The 13,246-nt window shown below is 36.7% G+C and overlaps 1 pseudogene; it reads left to right on the top strand.

Moving 5' to 3' along the window:
* The first annotated feature begins 8,247 nt into the window (after positions 1 to 8,247).
* The window catches only part of LOC133049340 (mitogen-activated protein kinase 1-like), a 60,195-nt pseudogene continuing 55,196 nt past the window's right edge, over positions 8,248 to 13,246 (top strand).

The raw sequence follows: 13,246 nt of genomic DNA, 5'->3' as shown, positions 1-13,246 counted from the left end.
AATAAGTGTTTTTGTAAATTGTTTTAATTTTAGCCATTGTGATGGGTTTATAGACTTGGATACTACAGAGCCTGACACAAAGAATGTTGCAGTCTAATAGCAATAGCTCTTGTGCATATTATCTGCCTGAGACTTTAGCTGAGACCATGCACTTTCCTGGCTAGTGTTCAGCCAGTGATGGAACAAAGCATTGCTACAATGTCTTGCCACTTCTCAAAAGTGCAGGATTTCTCTGTGGGCAACATTTGCACTGGAGCTCTTCACTGAGCTGACTGAAACATCCTCAGGGCTCCTTGCAGTCTGAATTTCTCCTCCATGATCCTCAATTTCTTTCTCTCTCCTTTCACAGACCTGCATTGTGACTTTAGGGATTTTACCTACTTTTTCTACCCCTGATCATTCACAGGCATTCTCCCCAACAAATTTCACACATCAGTCATCCTCTTGATGTCTGCTTCCCAAAGAAACTAATCAGCACAGTAGTGATAGCTCACATGGGTCATAACATTAATTTTCCTAATGAGAAAAAAAGGTGATCTTCTTATCATAGATTTGTTGGCTATGTTAATATCTTCTTCTATAATGTAACAGTTCAGAAATTTTGGAAATACTGTTATTGGGATATTTACCTTCTCTTATTGAGAAGTTCTTTATATTTTCTGGATAATAGTCTAATTTAAAAAGATGCATGTACCCCAATGTTCATAGCAGTATTATTTACTATCACCAAGATATGGAAACAATTTAAGCATCCATCAACAGATAAATGGGAAAAGAAAATGTAATATATACATATATATATATGTATATGCAATATATATGCAACATATATACATAATATACATATATATGCAATATATATATATACATACACACACATGTATACAAAATGGAGTGGGAGAATGGGAGGTAGAAACTATCAGGTATAAAATAGGCTCATGGGACATATAGTCAATATTTTGTGATAGCTGTAAATGGAAAGTAATCTTTAAAATTTGTATAAGAACTAAAAAACAGAAAAATAAAAAAGAGGATTAATTAGCTAAATTCTGAAACAATTAAAAAAGGTCATTCTTCAAATATAGGATTACAGATATATTTTAGCAAGTTTGTGATCCACAATTTTAGTGTTTTTGATGAACAGTATTTTCATTTTAATAATGTCATTCTTTTCAGATTTTATGGATAGTTTTGTCAAAAGAATCTACTGGTTATAGCAAACACACTCTTTGAACAACACAAGAGATGACTCTACACATGGATGTCACCAAATGGTCAATACAGAAATCAGACTGATTATGTTCTTTGCAGCCAAAGATGGAGAAGCTCTATAGAGTTAGCAAAAACAAGACCTGGAGCTGACTGGTTTGGTTCATGAGCATGCATGGGTGCTAAGTCGATTCTTTGCAACCCTATGGACTATAGTCTGCCAGGCTCCTCTGTCCACGGGATTTTCCAGGCAAGAATACTGGAATGGGTTGCTTTACTGCAAAATTCAGGCCTGTATTGAAGAAAGTGGAGAAAACAACTAGATCAGTCAGGCATGACCTAAATCAAGTCCTTTATGATTCTATACTGGTGGCAACCAAGAGATTCAAAGTATTAGATGTGGTAGACAGATTGCTTGAAGAACTATGGACAGAGGTTCATAACACTGTGCAGAATGCAGTGACCGAAACCACCCAAATAAAAGAAATGCAAGAAGGCAAATTGGTTGTCTGAAGAGGCTTTACAAATAGCTGAGGAAAGAAGTGAAAAGGAAAGGAAAAATATAACCAAATGAATGTAGAATTCCATAAAATAGCAAAGAAACATAAGAAATTCTTCTTAAATGAACAATACAAAGACATAGAAGAAAACAATAGAATGGGAGACTAGAGTCCACTTCAAGAAAACTGGAGATATCAATGAATATTTCATGCAGAGATGGGCACAATAAAGGATGGAAACAGTAAGGATCTAACAGAGGTAGAAGAAGTAGTAAGAATTCACAAGAGAACTATGCAAAAAAGATCTAAATGACCCAGATAACCATGATGATGTGTTCACTCACCTACAACCAGATATCCCACAGTGTGAAGTCAAGAGGGCCTTAGGAAGCACTACTAGGAACAAAACTAGTGGATGTGATGGAACTCCAGCTGTGCTACTTAAAATCTTAGAAAATAATACTGTTAAAGTGCTGCACTCGGTATGCCAGCAGATTTGGAAAACAGCTGTGGCCACAGGACTGGAAAAGGTTAGTATTCATTCCAATCCCAAAGAATGCTCTACCTACCATTTTACATGCTAACAAGGTAATGCTCAAAATCCTTAAAGCTAGGCTTCAGCAGCATGTGAACCAAGAACTTCTTGAGAGGGTTAGAAAAGGCAGAGATCAAAATGTCAACATTCGTTGGATTATAGAAAAAGTAAAGGAAACCCCGCCCCTTGCCCCACCCGCTGTGCGCCACCCAAAAAACCCCCATCAATTTCAGATTAATTGACTAGGCAAAACTTTTGACTGTGTGGATCACAACAGACTGTGGAAAATTCTTAAAAGATGAGAATAACAGGATGCCTTACCTACTTCTTGAGAAACCTGTGTGCACATCAAGAAGCAACAGTTAGAATGGAACATGGAACAATGGACAGGTTCAAAATTGCAAAAGAGTACAACAAAGCTGTATATTGACACTGTCCTTACTTAACTTCTGCGCTCATCATGCAAAATACCCAACTGGATGAATAAGAAGCTGAAATCAAGGTTGCCAGGAGAAATATCAACAACCTCTGATAATGCAGATTTTACCACTCTAATGGCAGAAAGTAAAGAGGATCTAAAGAGCTTCTTGAAGAGGTGAAAAGGAGAGTGAAAAAAGCTGACTTGAATATCAGTGTTAAAAAAATTAAGATCATGGCATTCAGTCTCATCACTTCATGGCAAATAAAAGGGAGAAAACTGAAAAACAGTGGCAGATTCTATTTGGGGGCGGGGGGGAGGCTCTAATATCACTGGGGCCAGTGACTGCAGTTATGAAATTAAAAGATACTTGCTTCTTGGTAGAAAAGCTATGACAAACCTAGAGAGCAGATTAAAAAGAAGAGACATACATTTCTGACGAAGGTCTAGATATTCAAAGCTATGGTTTTTCCTGTAGTCATGTACAGAAGTGAAAGTTGGACCATAAAGAGGCTGAGAGCAGAAGAATTATGCTTTCTAATTGTGGTACTGGAGAAGACCCTTGAGAGTCACTTGGACAGCATGGAAATCAAAGCAGTCAATCCTAAAGGAAATTAATTCTAACTATTCATTGGAAGGACTTATGCTGAATGTATAACTCTAATACTTTGGCCACCTGTTGCAAAGAGCCAGACTCATTGGAAAGATCTTGATGCTGGGAATGATTGAAGGCAAAAAATGAAAGGGTTGGCGGAGGATGAGTTGTGAGTCTCACCAACTTCTTAAGATCTTAAAGGACAGGGAAGCCTTGTGTCCTGTCCTGCAGTCCATGGAGTCAAAAAGAATTGGACATGACTTAGCAACTGAACAACAAAATAGTGCTTGTGTTAAGTCACTTCTTTCGTATTGGACTCATTGCGACCCTATAGACTGTAGCCTGCCAGGGTCCTCTGCCCATGGGATTTCCCAGGCAAGAATAACAGAGTGGGTTTCCATTTCCTCCTCCAGGGGATCTTCCCCACCCAAGGATTGACCTGGTGTCTCTTATGTCTTCTGCACTGGGAGAGGTGTGTTCTTTACCACTAGTGCCACCCAACAAACAACTATTCATTATGTGTTACTAAATTCAGTTTGCTAGACTGTGCTTAAGATGTTTGTATTTGTAGTCATGAATGATATTGACTCAGTATTTTCTTGTAATATTCTTTTCAAGTTTTGATATTATACTCTCTGCATAAAATTGTTTGCAGAATGCACACTTTTCTAAACTCTGAAGTACTTTATGCAATATTAGTATTTTTTATTAAATTCTTGGTGAGTTTACCCAAAAAGCCATTTGGACTTGGAGTTTCCTTTGTGGGATAATATTCTCTGAGATTTGTGATTCAAGCTATTGTATATGTCCACTATTATTCATTTCAATTCATCTCATGATTTTAATTATGTCAGTGAATTGCTTTACATTACTAATTTTCTATATTTTTTTTTTTCTTCTGTTTTCTCTTCAATCTCCTGAAAGATGAAATTTATTTCTCCTTGGGACATTCTTCTCGAGTAGCTTTATTTTTCCCATAGTTCATCTTGTTTTGCCTTTTCTATGATCCAATGGATGTTGACAAGTTGATCTCTGTTCTTGTGCCTTTTAAAAATCCAGTGTGAACATCTGGAAGTTCTCAGTTCACATACTGTTGAAACCTGGGTTGGAGAATTTTGAGCACTACTTTGCTAGTGTGTGAGGTGAGTGCAATTGTGTGGTAGTTTGAAAATTTTTAGCATTACCTTTCTTTGGGATTGGAATAAAACCTGACCTTTTCCACTACTGAATTTTCCAAATTTCCTAGCATACTGAGTGCAGCATATTAACAACAGGATTTGAAATAGCTCACTGAAATTCCATCATGTCCACTAGCTTTATTCATAGTGATGCTTCCTAAGGCCCATTTGACTTTGCATTTCAGGATGTCTGGCTCTAGGTGAGTGATCACACCATCATGGTTATCTGGGTCATGGAGATCTTTTTGTATAGTTCTGTGTATTCTTGCTACCTTTTCTAAATGTCTTCTGATTCTGTTGGGTTCATACTGTTCTTGTCCTTTATTGTGCCCATCTTTGCATGAAATATTCCTTTGATCTGTAATTTTCTTAAGGAGATCTCTAGTCTTTCCCATTCTGTTGTTTTCCTCTCTTTCTTTGCATTGAACATCGAGGAAGGTTTTCTTAACTCTTCCTGCCATTCTTTGAAACTCTGCATTCAGATGGGTATATCACTCCTTTTCTCCTTTGCCTTTACCTTCTCTTCTTTTCTCAGCTATTTTTAAGGCTTTCTCAGACAAACATTTTGCCTTTTTGCATTTCTTTTCCTTGGGGATGATCTTTATCAATAACTCTTGTACAATGTCATGAACCCCTGTGCATATTTCTTCAGGGACTCTATCAGATCTAATCCCTTGACTCTATTTGTCACTTCCACTCTATAATTATATGGGATTTGATTTAGGTCATAACTGAATGGTCTAGTGGCTTTCCCTACTTTCTTCAATTTAAATCTGAATTTTCCAATAAGAGTTTCATGATCTGAGCCACAGTCAGCTCCTGGTCTTGTTTTTGCTGACGGTATAGAGCTTCTCCATCTTCAGCTGCAAAAAATATAATCAGTCTGATTGCTTCCTGAGAAATGTGTGTGCAGATCAAGAAGCAACAGTTAGAACCAGACATGGAACAATGGACTGGTTCCAAATTGGGAAGGGAGTACATCAAGTCTGTCTATTGTCAGCCTGTATATTTAACTTATATGCAGTGTGCATCATGCTAAATGCTTGGCTGGATGAAGCACAAGTTGGAATCAAGATTGCCAGGAGAAATACCAATAGCCACACATATGCAAATGACACCACACATATGGCAGAAAGCAAAGAGGAACTGAAGAGCCTCTTGATGAAAGTGAAAGAAGAGAGTGAAAAAGCTGGCTTAAAGCTAAACATTCAAAAAATGAAGATCATGGCTTCTGGTCCCATCACTTCATGGCAAATAGATGGGGAAACAATGGAAACAGTGACAGACTTTATTTTCTTGGGCTCCAAAGTCCCTGCAGATGGGGACTGCAGCCATGAAATTAAAAGACACTTGTTTCTTGGAAGAAAAGTTATGACCAAAATAGACAGCATATTAAAAAGCAGAGACATTACTTTGCTGACAAATGTCCATCTAGTCAAAGCTATGATTTTTCCAGTAGTCATTTACAGATGTGAGAGTTGGACCATAAAGAAATCTGAGAGCTGAAGAATTGATGCTTTTGAACTGTGGTATGGGACAAGACTCTTGAGAGTCCTTTGGACTGCAAGGAGATCAAACCAGTCAATCCTAAAGGAAATCAGTCCTGCATATTTATTGAAAGGACTGATACTGAAGCTGAATCTCCAATACTTTGGCCACCTGATGTGAAGCACTGACTCATTGGAAAAGACCCTGATGCTGGGAAAGATTGAAGGCAGGAGGAGACGGGAATGACATAGGAAGAGATGGTTGGATAGCATCACAGACTCAATGGTTTGAGCAAGCTCTGGGAGTTGGTGATGGACAGGGAATTCTGGCATGCTTCAGTCTAAGGAGTCACAAAGACTCGAAACCACTGTGCAACTGAACTGAACTGAATCTTGTTTTGACCCTAACTATCCAACTTTTTATAAAATATTTTAATATATTTAAATGTTTTTTTTTCTCTTAACTCTGACTAATCCTTGACAAAGCTTATATTCTCTGTCTTGATGTTTTTTGAAGAAATAGAATAAAATTCTAATTTTTGAGTATCTAACTTATTTCACATACACTTTGTATTTCAGGCTGACACTATTTACTGTCATTTTAAAAATATTATTGATAATAAGAACTAGTATTTCAAAAATTTGTAAAATATAAACCTGTTACCACATGATAGTTGGTTTGAGTTATATCTAGTAAGTGAACACTAGCAAATGGGACAACACACATTGAAACAGTGTTTTTCTGAATTTAAAACCCTATTTATCTATTAAATTATATTGACTCACATGAATATAAATGTGATCTTTAATTGGCTTTGCTTTTGAATTGCATAAAATAATGGACCTGTTCTTAATCAAGTTCTATAGCACTAGGCATCATGCTTGATGTTTTATCAAGCTTAAACCTTAATCCAAAGTAAAGAAATGTTTTGTAAAGGGTAGTGGAAAATTGTGTATACGTATATGCATCTAAACTAGTACATAACTGAAAGAGACTAAGAGATATGTCATATTGGCAAAAAGTAAAATCAAAAATTTACTCAAAATTCTTTTAAAAAAATCTCTTTCTGTTGAGAACTACTCCTGGAGGTGACTACATGAGGCTCTGATACATACTAGCAATATCAAGCTACAATAATTTTGTTTTAACCTAATCACAGAAATATCCAGTTCTTACTCTTTGCCTTTATTTATTTATTTTAGCATTGAGAGGGTAGACAGTATTATAACTTCATTTTGCTGTTTTTAATATTTTCACCATGAAAGTTACTGAATCTCTAATTCCATTTTTCTAGCTAGATACAACACATTTCTATGCAACTGTCCTAGTTTGCTGTAAACTCACAATAGCCACATGCAGGGTAATATTTGACTTTACTGAAATAATTCTTCTTAGGTATGCCTGGCTCTTGACATTTTGCTCACCAAATCTTTCCTCAAATACCATTTCTAATCATATTCTTAAATGTATGTTTTCTTCATTCCACAGCTATAATCAGTAATCTATATTAATCTCTTGTTACTTATAATTTCACATCTGAACCCTTCAATTGCCTTTAAAGTTCACTGATAATACATGCCCTATCATCAAAATGTCTTTGTTCCCATTCCTTAAAACAATACCTAATCTATTCTTGATACTCCTACTCCCTATCTATATTAGGATACTGGTACCCACAACTACGTAATCCCCGGATCATTTTTTAAAGGGAAAATATATTTTGAAAGCTTGTATGAAAACACTTCAATTAATATGCATATTCATATGTATATGAATTTAAATATACATAGAACATAGTGAGTATTTAGGATGATTTTTTATGATCATGACATCATATATCATGACATCATGACAGGTATGCATGATATCTAGTGATGTACAAATTTCATTTTGATAAAACACAGCATTCACTTCTTTGATTGTGCCGACCCTAAATCTAAAATTGATGCTTTTGAACTATGGTGTTGGAGAAGACTCTTGAGTGTCCCTTGGACTGCAAGGACATCCAACCAGTCAATCCTTAAGGCAATCAGTCCTGAATATTCATTGGAAGGACTGATGCTGAAGCTGAAACTCCAATGCTTTGGCTACCTTATATGAAGAACTGACTCACTGGACAAGACCTAGATGCTGGGCAAGATTGAAGGCAAGAGGAGAAGGGGGTGACAGAGGATGAGATGGTTGGATGTCATCACCAACTCAATGGACATGAGTTTGAATAGGCTCCAGGAGTTGGTGATGGATAGGGAAGCCTGGCATGCTGTAGTCCATGAGATTGTAGAGTCAGACACTACTGAGTGACTGAACTGAACTGAACTGACCACATAGGGTTCCTGATAGAGAATATGGCCACTTGCTGGTACTGGGCTCCAGAAATCATGTTGAATTTCAAGAGCTACACCAAGTCCATCGACATCTGTTCTGTGGGCTGCATCCTGGCAGAGATGCTCTCCAACAGTGTGCCATCTTCCCCAGGAAGCATTACCTCAACCAGTTAAAACATGTTCTGAGTATTCTTGGATCCTCATCTCAGGAAGACCTGAATTGTATAAAAAATTTAAAAGCTAGAAACTATCTGCTCTCTCTTCCACACAAAAATAAGGTGTCATGGAACAGGCTTTTCCCAAATGCTGACTCCAAAGCTCTGGATTTACTGGACAAAATGTTGACCTTCAACCCTCACAAGAAGATTGAGGTGGAGCAGGCTCTGGCCCACCTGTACCTGGAGCAGTACTATGACCCAAGTGATGAGCCCATCACTGAAGCGCCCTTCAAGTTTGACATGGAATTGGACGACTTGCCCAAGGAAAAGCTCAAAGAACTCAAATCTAAAATGTTCTCTGTATGTAATCATGTTTCACCCTTCCTTGAGTTACAAAACATGAAGAAACCAGTCTTAGCTAATCTAAATTTAATGATTTTTCCTTTTTGCCTAAATTCCTATTCTTTATAGTAACAAACAAACAAACAAACAAATGCTTAATGCTTGATTCAAAATTTAACTATAACACTTCTACTCACCTGGCTAGTAGAACTGAAATGGATCTTGCATTAATGTATAGAAGCAAAGTATGTGTACATATGCACATTACCAGTTTCTTTATAGATATATCTTCATTATTTAATGTATTGATAAACAGTAGTAGAAATTGAAAAACATAATCTTGTTTATGAATTAGGTAACTTTCTCTAGTTTCATTGTTCTGTTTCAAAGTTTTTGTCTTATGAATAATGGGTTTATTGGATGATGTAAATTCAGTCTAATTGAAATATAATGTTAAAAAAAAACGCTGTGAGTAAAATGTATTTTAATGTTAATTAGAATATGTCACAATAAACTATATTAAAGCAATTAAGAGAAATTGAAAAATTTGTGAATACACCTGCCACAGAATTCTGTTTTTTTATCTTTGCCCCTAAGATATTTACCATGGACTTCCCTGGTGAACCAGACCGTAAGGAATCTGCCTGCGATTGCAGAGAAGACTTTAATTTGATCCCTGGATTGGGAAGATCCCCTGAGGAGGGCAAAGCAACTCATTCTAGGACAGAGGAGCCTGGCAGGCTACAGTCCATAGAGTCACAAAGTGTTGGACACGACTGAGTGACTGAGCATGGCACAATAAATCCACGTGAAAACTGTGCAAGATGTTTTTATCTGTTCTCTATGCTTCTATCTGAATTATTTCCATGTTTTCTTACAGTTTCTGGTAAAACATCATGCACTTTTAGTTCTCAATAACATTTAATTCTTTGAAAACAGAAAAAGACCAAACATCTTAGAACATATAGAAAATATGCTGAATTTATTTTATGTAGCAAAGAAGACTAACATAAAGTACAGTATCAGAACACACCTTGTAATAAAGCAGAATGTGAAAAAGGCTATTTTAATGTATCCATAGTGTTGAAGCACATATAAGCAATCATTTCAAAATTAAAAATTACAGTGAGTCTAATTAGTGCTGCAGTTTCTGTAAAATAGACTGGTGGAATTTAATCACACAAGGAGAACCCAAAGCACCTCCCTTTAAAATCTCATATAAGCCACAGTATATACTTTACATAACAATAATTTCTATTGTTTATAGACAGAAACAGAAAATAAATATTTTAATATATACATTTTCTATATTTCATCAGTATTTGTTTACTTATATGAACATTGCTATTTTAATATCTTTACAATTTTATTTAATATAACTACATTTTACTTTTCAGCAACTTACACTCTATTTTTTAAATTTATTTATTTTAATTGGAGAAAAATTACTTTAAAATATTGTGATAATAAGAATATACAATGGAGTAGAGACAATCTCTTTAACAAGTGGTGCGGGGAAAACTGGCCAATCACTTGTAAAAGAATGAAGCTAGAACACGTTCTAACACCATAAACAGAAATAAACTCAAAATGGATTAAAGGTCTAAATGTAAAACCAGAAACTATAAAACTCCTAGAGGAAAACATAGGCAAAACACTATCTGACATAAATCATAGCAGGATTCTCTATGACCTACCTCCCATAGTAATGGAAATAAAAGCAAAAATAAACAAATGGGACCTAATTAAACTTAAAAACTTTTGCACAACGAAGGAAACTATAAGCAAGGTGAAAAGACAACCTTCAGAATGGGAGAAAATAATAGCAAACAAATAATTAATCTCAAAAATATACAAGCAGCTCAAGCAGCTCAATACCAGAAAAATAAATGACCCAATCAAAAACTGGGCCACATTTTGTTTGGGCTGTTTGTTTTTCTGGTATTGAGCTTATTGTATATTCTGGAAATTAATCCTTTGTCAGTTGTTTCATTTGCTATTATTTTCCCCTATTCTGAGGGTTATCTTCTCACCTTGTTTATAGTTTCCTTTGCTGTACAAAAGGTTTTAAGTTTAATCAGGTCCCACTCGTTTACATTTGTTTTTATTTTTGTTTCTCTAGGAGGTGGGTGATAGAGGATCTTGCTTTGAGTTATGTCATTAAGTATTCTGCCTATGTTTTCCTCTAAGAGTTTTATAGTTTCTGGTCTTACATTCAGTTCTTTAATCCATTTTGAGTTTATCTTTGGGTATGGTGTTAGGAAGTGTTCTAATTTCATTCTTTTACATGTAGCTGTCCAGTTTTCTCAGCACCATTTATTGAAGAGGCTGTCTTTGCCCAATTGTATATTGTTACCTCCTTTGTCAAAAATAAGGTATCCATAGGTGCATGGATTTATTTCTGGGCTTTCTAGCTTGTTCTATTGGTCGATATTTCTGTTTTTTGTGCCAGTACCATACTCGATTCCTCCAGCTCCATTCTTCTTTTCAAGACTGCTTTGCCTGTCAGGGTCTTTTGTGTTTCTATATGAATTAAGGCCTAAACAGACATTTCTCCAAAGAAGACATACAGATGGCTAACAAAGACATGAGAAGATGCTCAACATCACTCACTATCAGAGAAACGCAAATCAAAACCACAATGAGGTACCACCTCATGCCGGTCAGAATGGCTACTATCAAAAAGTATATAAACAATAAATGCTGGAGAAGGTGCAGAAAAAAGTGAACCCTCTTACACTGTTGGTGGGAATGCAAACTAGTACAGCCACTATGGAGAACAGTGTGGAGATTGCTTAAAAAACAGGAAATATAATTGTCATACGACCCAGCAATCCCACTGCTGGGCACACACACTGGGGAAACCAGAATTGAAAGAGACACGTGTACCCCAATGTTCATCGCAGCACTGTTTACAATAGCTAGGACATAAAAGCAACCTAGATGTCCATCGGCAGATGAATGGGTAAGAAAGCTGTGGAATAAGAAAGCAATCGAATATTTCTTAGCTATTAAAAAGAATACATTTGAATCAGTTCTAATGAGGTGGATAAAACTGGAGACTATTATACAGAGTGAAGCAAGTCAGAAGTAGATATTTCTACTTCTGCTTTATAAACTATGCCAAAGCCTCTGACTGTGTGGACTACAACAAACCGTGGACAATTCTTAAAGAGATGGGAATATCAGACCACCTGACCTGCCTCTTGAGAAATCTGTATGCAGGTCAGGGACCAACAGTTAGAACTGGACATGGAACAAAGAACTGGTTCCAAATAGGGAAAGCAATACATTAAGGCTGTATATTGTCACCCTGCTTATGTAACTTATATGTTGAGTATACATGAGAAATGCTGGGCTGGATGAAGCACAAGTTGGAATCAAGATTGCCAGGAGAAATACCAATAACCTCAGATATGCAGATGACACCACTTTTATGGCAAAAAGTGAAGAAGTAGAACTAAAGAGCCTCTTGATGGAAGTGAAAGAGGAGAGAGAAAAAGTTGGCTTAAAGCTCAACATTCAGAAAACAAAGATCATGGCATCTGGTCCCATCACTTCATAGGAAATAGATGGGGAAACAGTGGAAACAGTGACAGGTTTTATTTTTGAGGGCTCCAAAATCACTACAGATAGTGACTGTTGTCATGAAATTGAAAGACACTTACTCCTTGGAAGGAAAGTTATGACCAAACATAGACAGTATATTTAAAAGCAGAGACATTACTTTGCTGACAATGGTCCGTCTAGTCAAAGTTATGGTTTTTCCAGTAGTCATGTATGGTTATGAGAGTTGGATGGTGAAGAAAGCTGAGCGCCAAAGAATTGATGCTTTTGAACCATGGTGTTGGAGAAGACTCTTGAGAGTCCCTTGGACTTCAAGGAGATCCAACCAGTCCATCCTAAAGGAGATCAGGCCTCAATATTCATTGGGAAGACTGATGCTGAAGCTGAAACTCCAATACTTTGGCCACCCAATGCAAAGAACTGACTCATTTGAAAAGACCCTGATGCTGGGAAAGATTGAGGGCAGGAGGAGAAGGGGATGACAGAGGATGAGATGGTTGGATGGCATCACCGACTCAATGGACATGAGTTTGAGTAAATTCCTGGAGTTGGTGATGGACTGGGAAGCCTGGCGTGCTGCAGTCCATGGGGTCACAAATAGTCAGACATGACTGAGCAACTGAACTGAATTGAAGCCAGAAAGAAAAACACCAATACAGTATATTAATGCATATATTTAGAATTTAGAAAGATGGTAACAATGATCTTGTATGCGAGACAGCAAAAGGAACACAGATATAAAGAACAGACTTTTGGACTCTGTGGGAGAAGGTGAGGATGAAAAGATTTGAGAGAATAGCATTGAAACATATATATTATCATATGTGAAACAGATGACCAGTCCAAGTTCAATGCATCAAACAGGGCACTAAAAGTCAGTGCACTGGGACAACTCTGAGGGATGGGATGGGGAGGGAGGTGAGAGGGAGGTT

Source organism: Dama dama, chromosome 30 (assembly GCF_033118175.1).
Source record: "Dama dama isolate Ldn47 chromosome 30, ASM3311817v1, whole genome shotgun sequence".
Classification (NCBI taxonomy): domain Eukaryota; kingdom Metazoa; phylum Chordata; class Mammalia; order Artiodactyla; family Cervidae; genus Dama; species Dama dama.
Note: the sequence above shows the minus strand (reverse complement) of the source record. Positions and strands in the feature narration are given on the sequence as shown.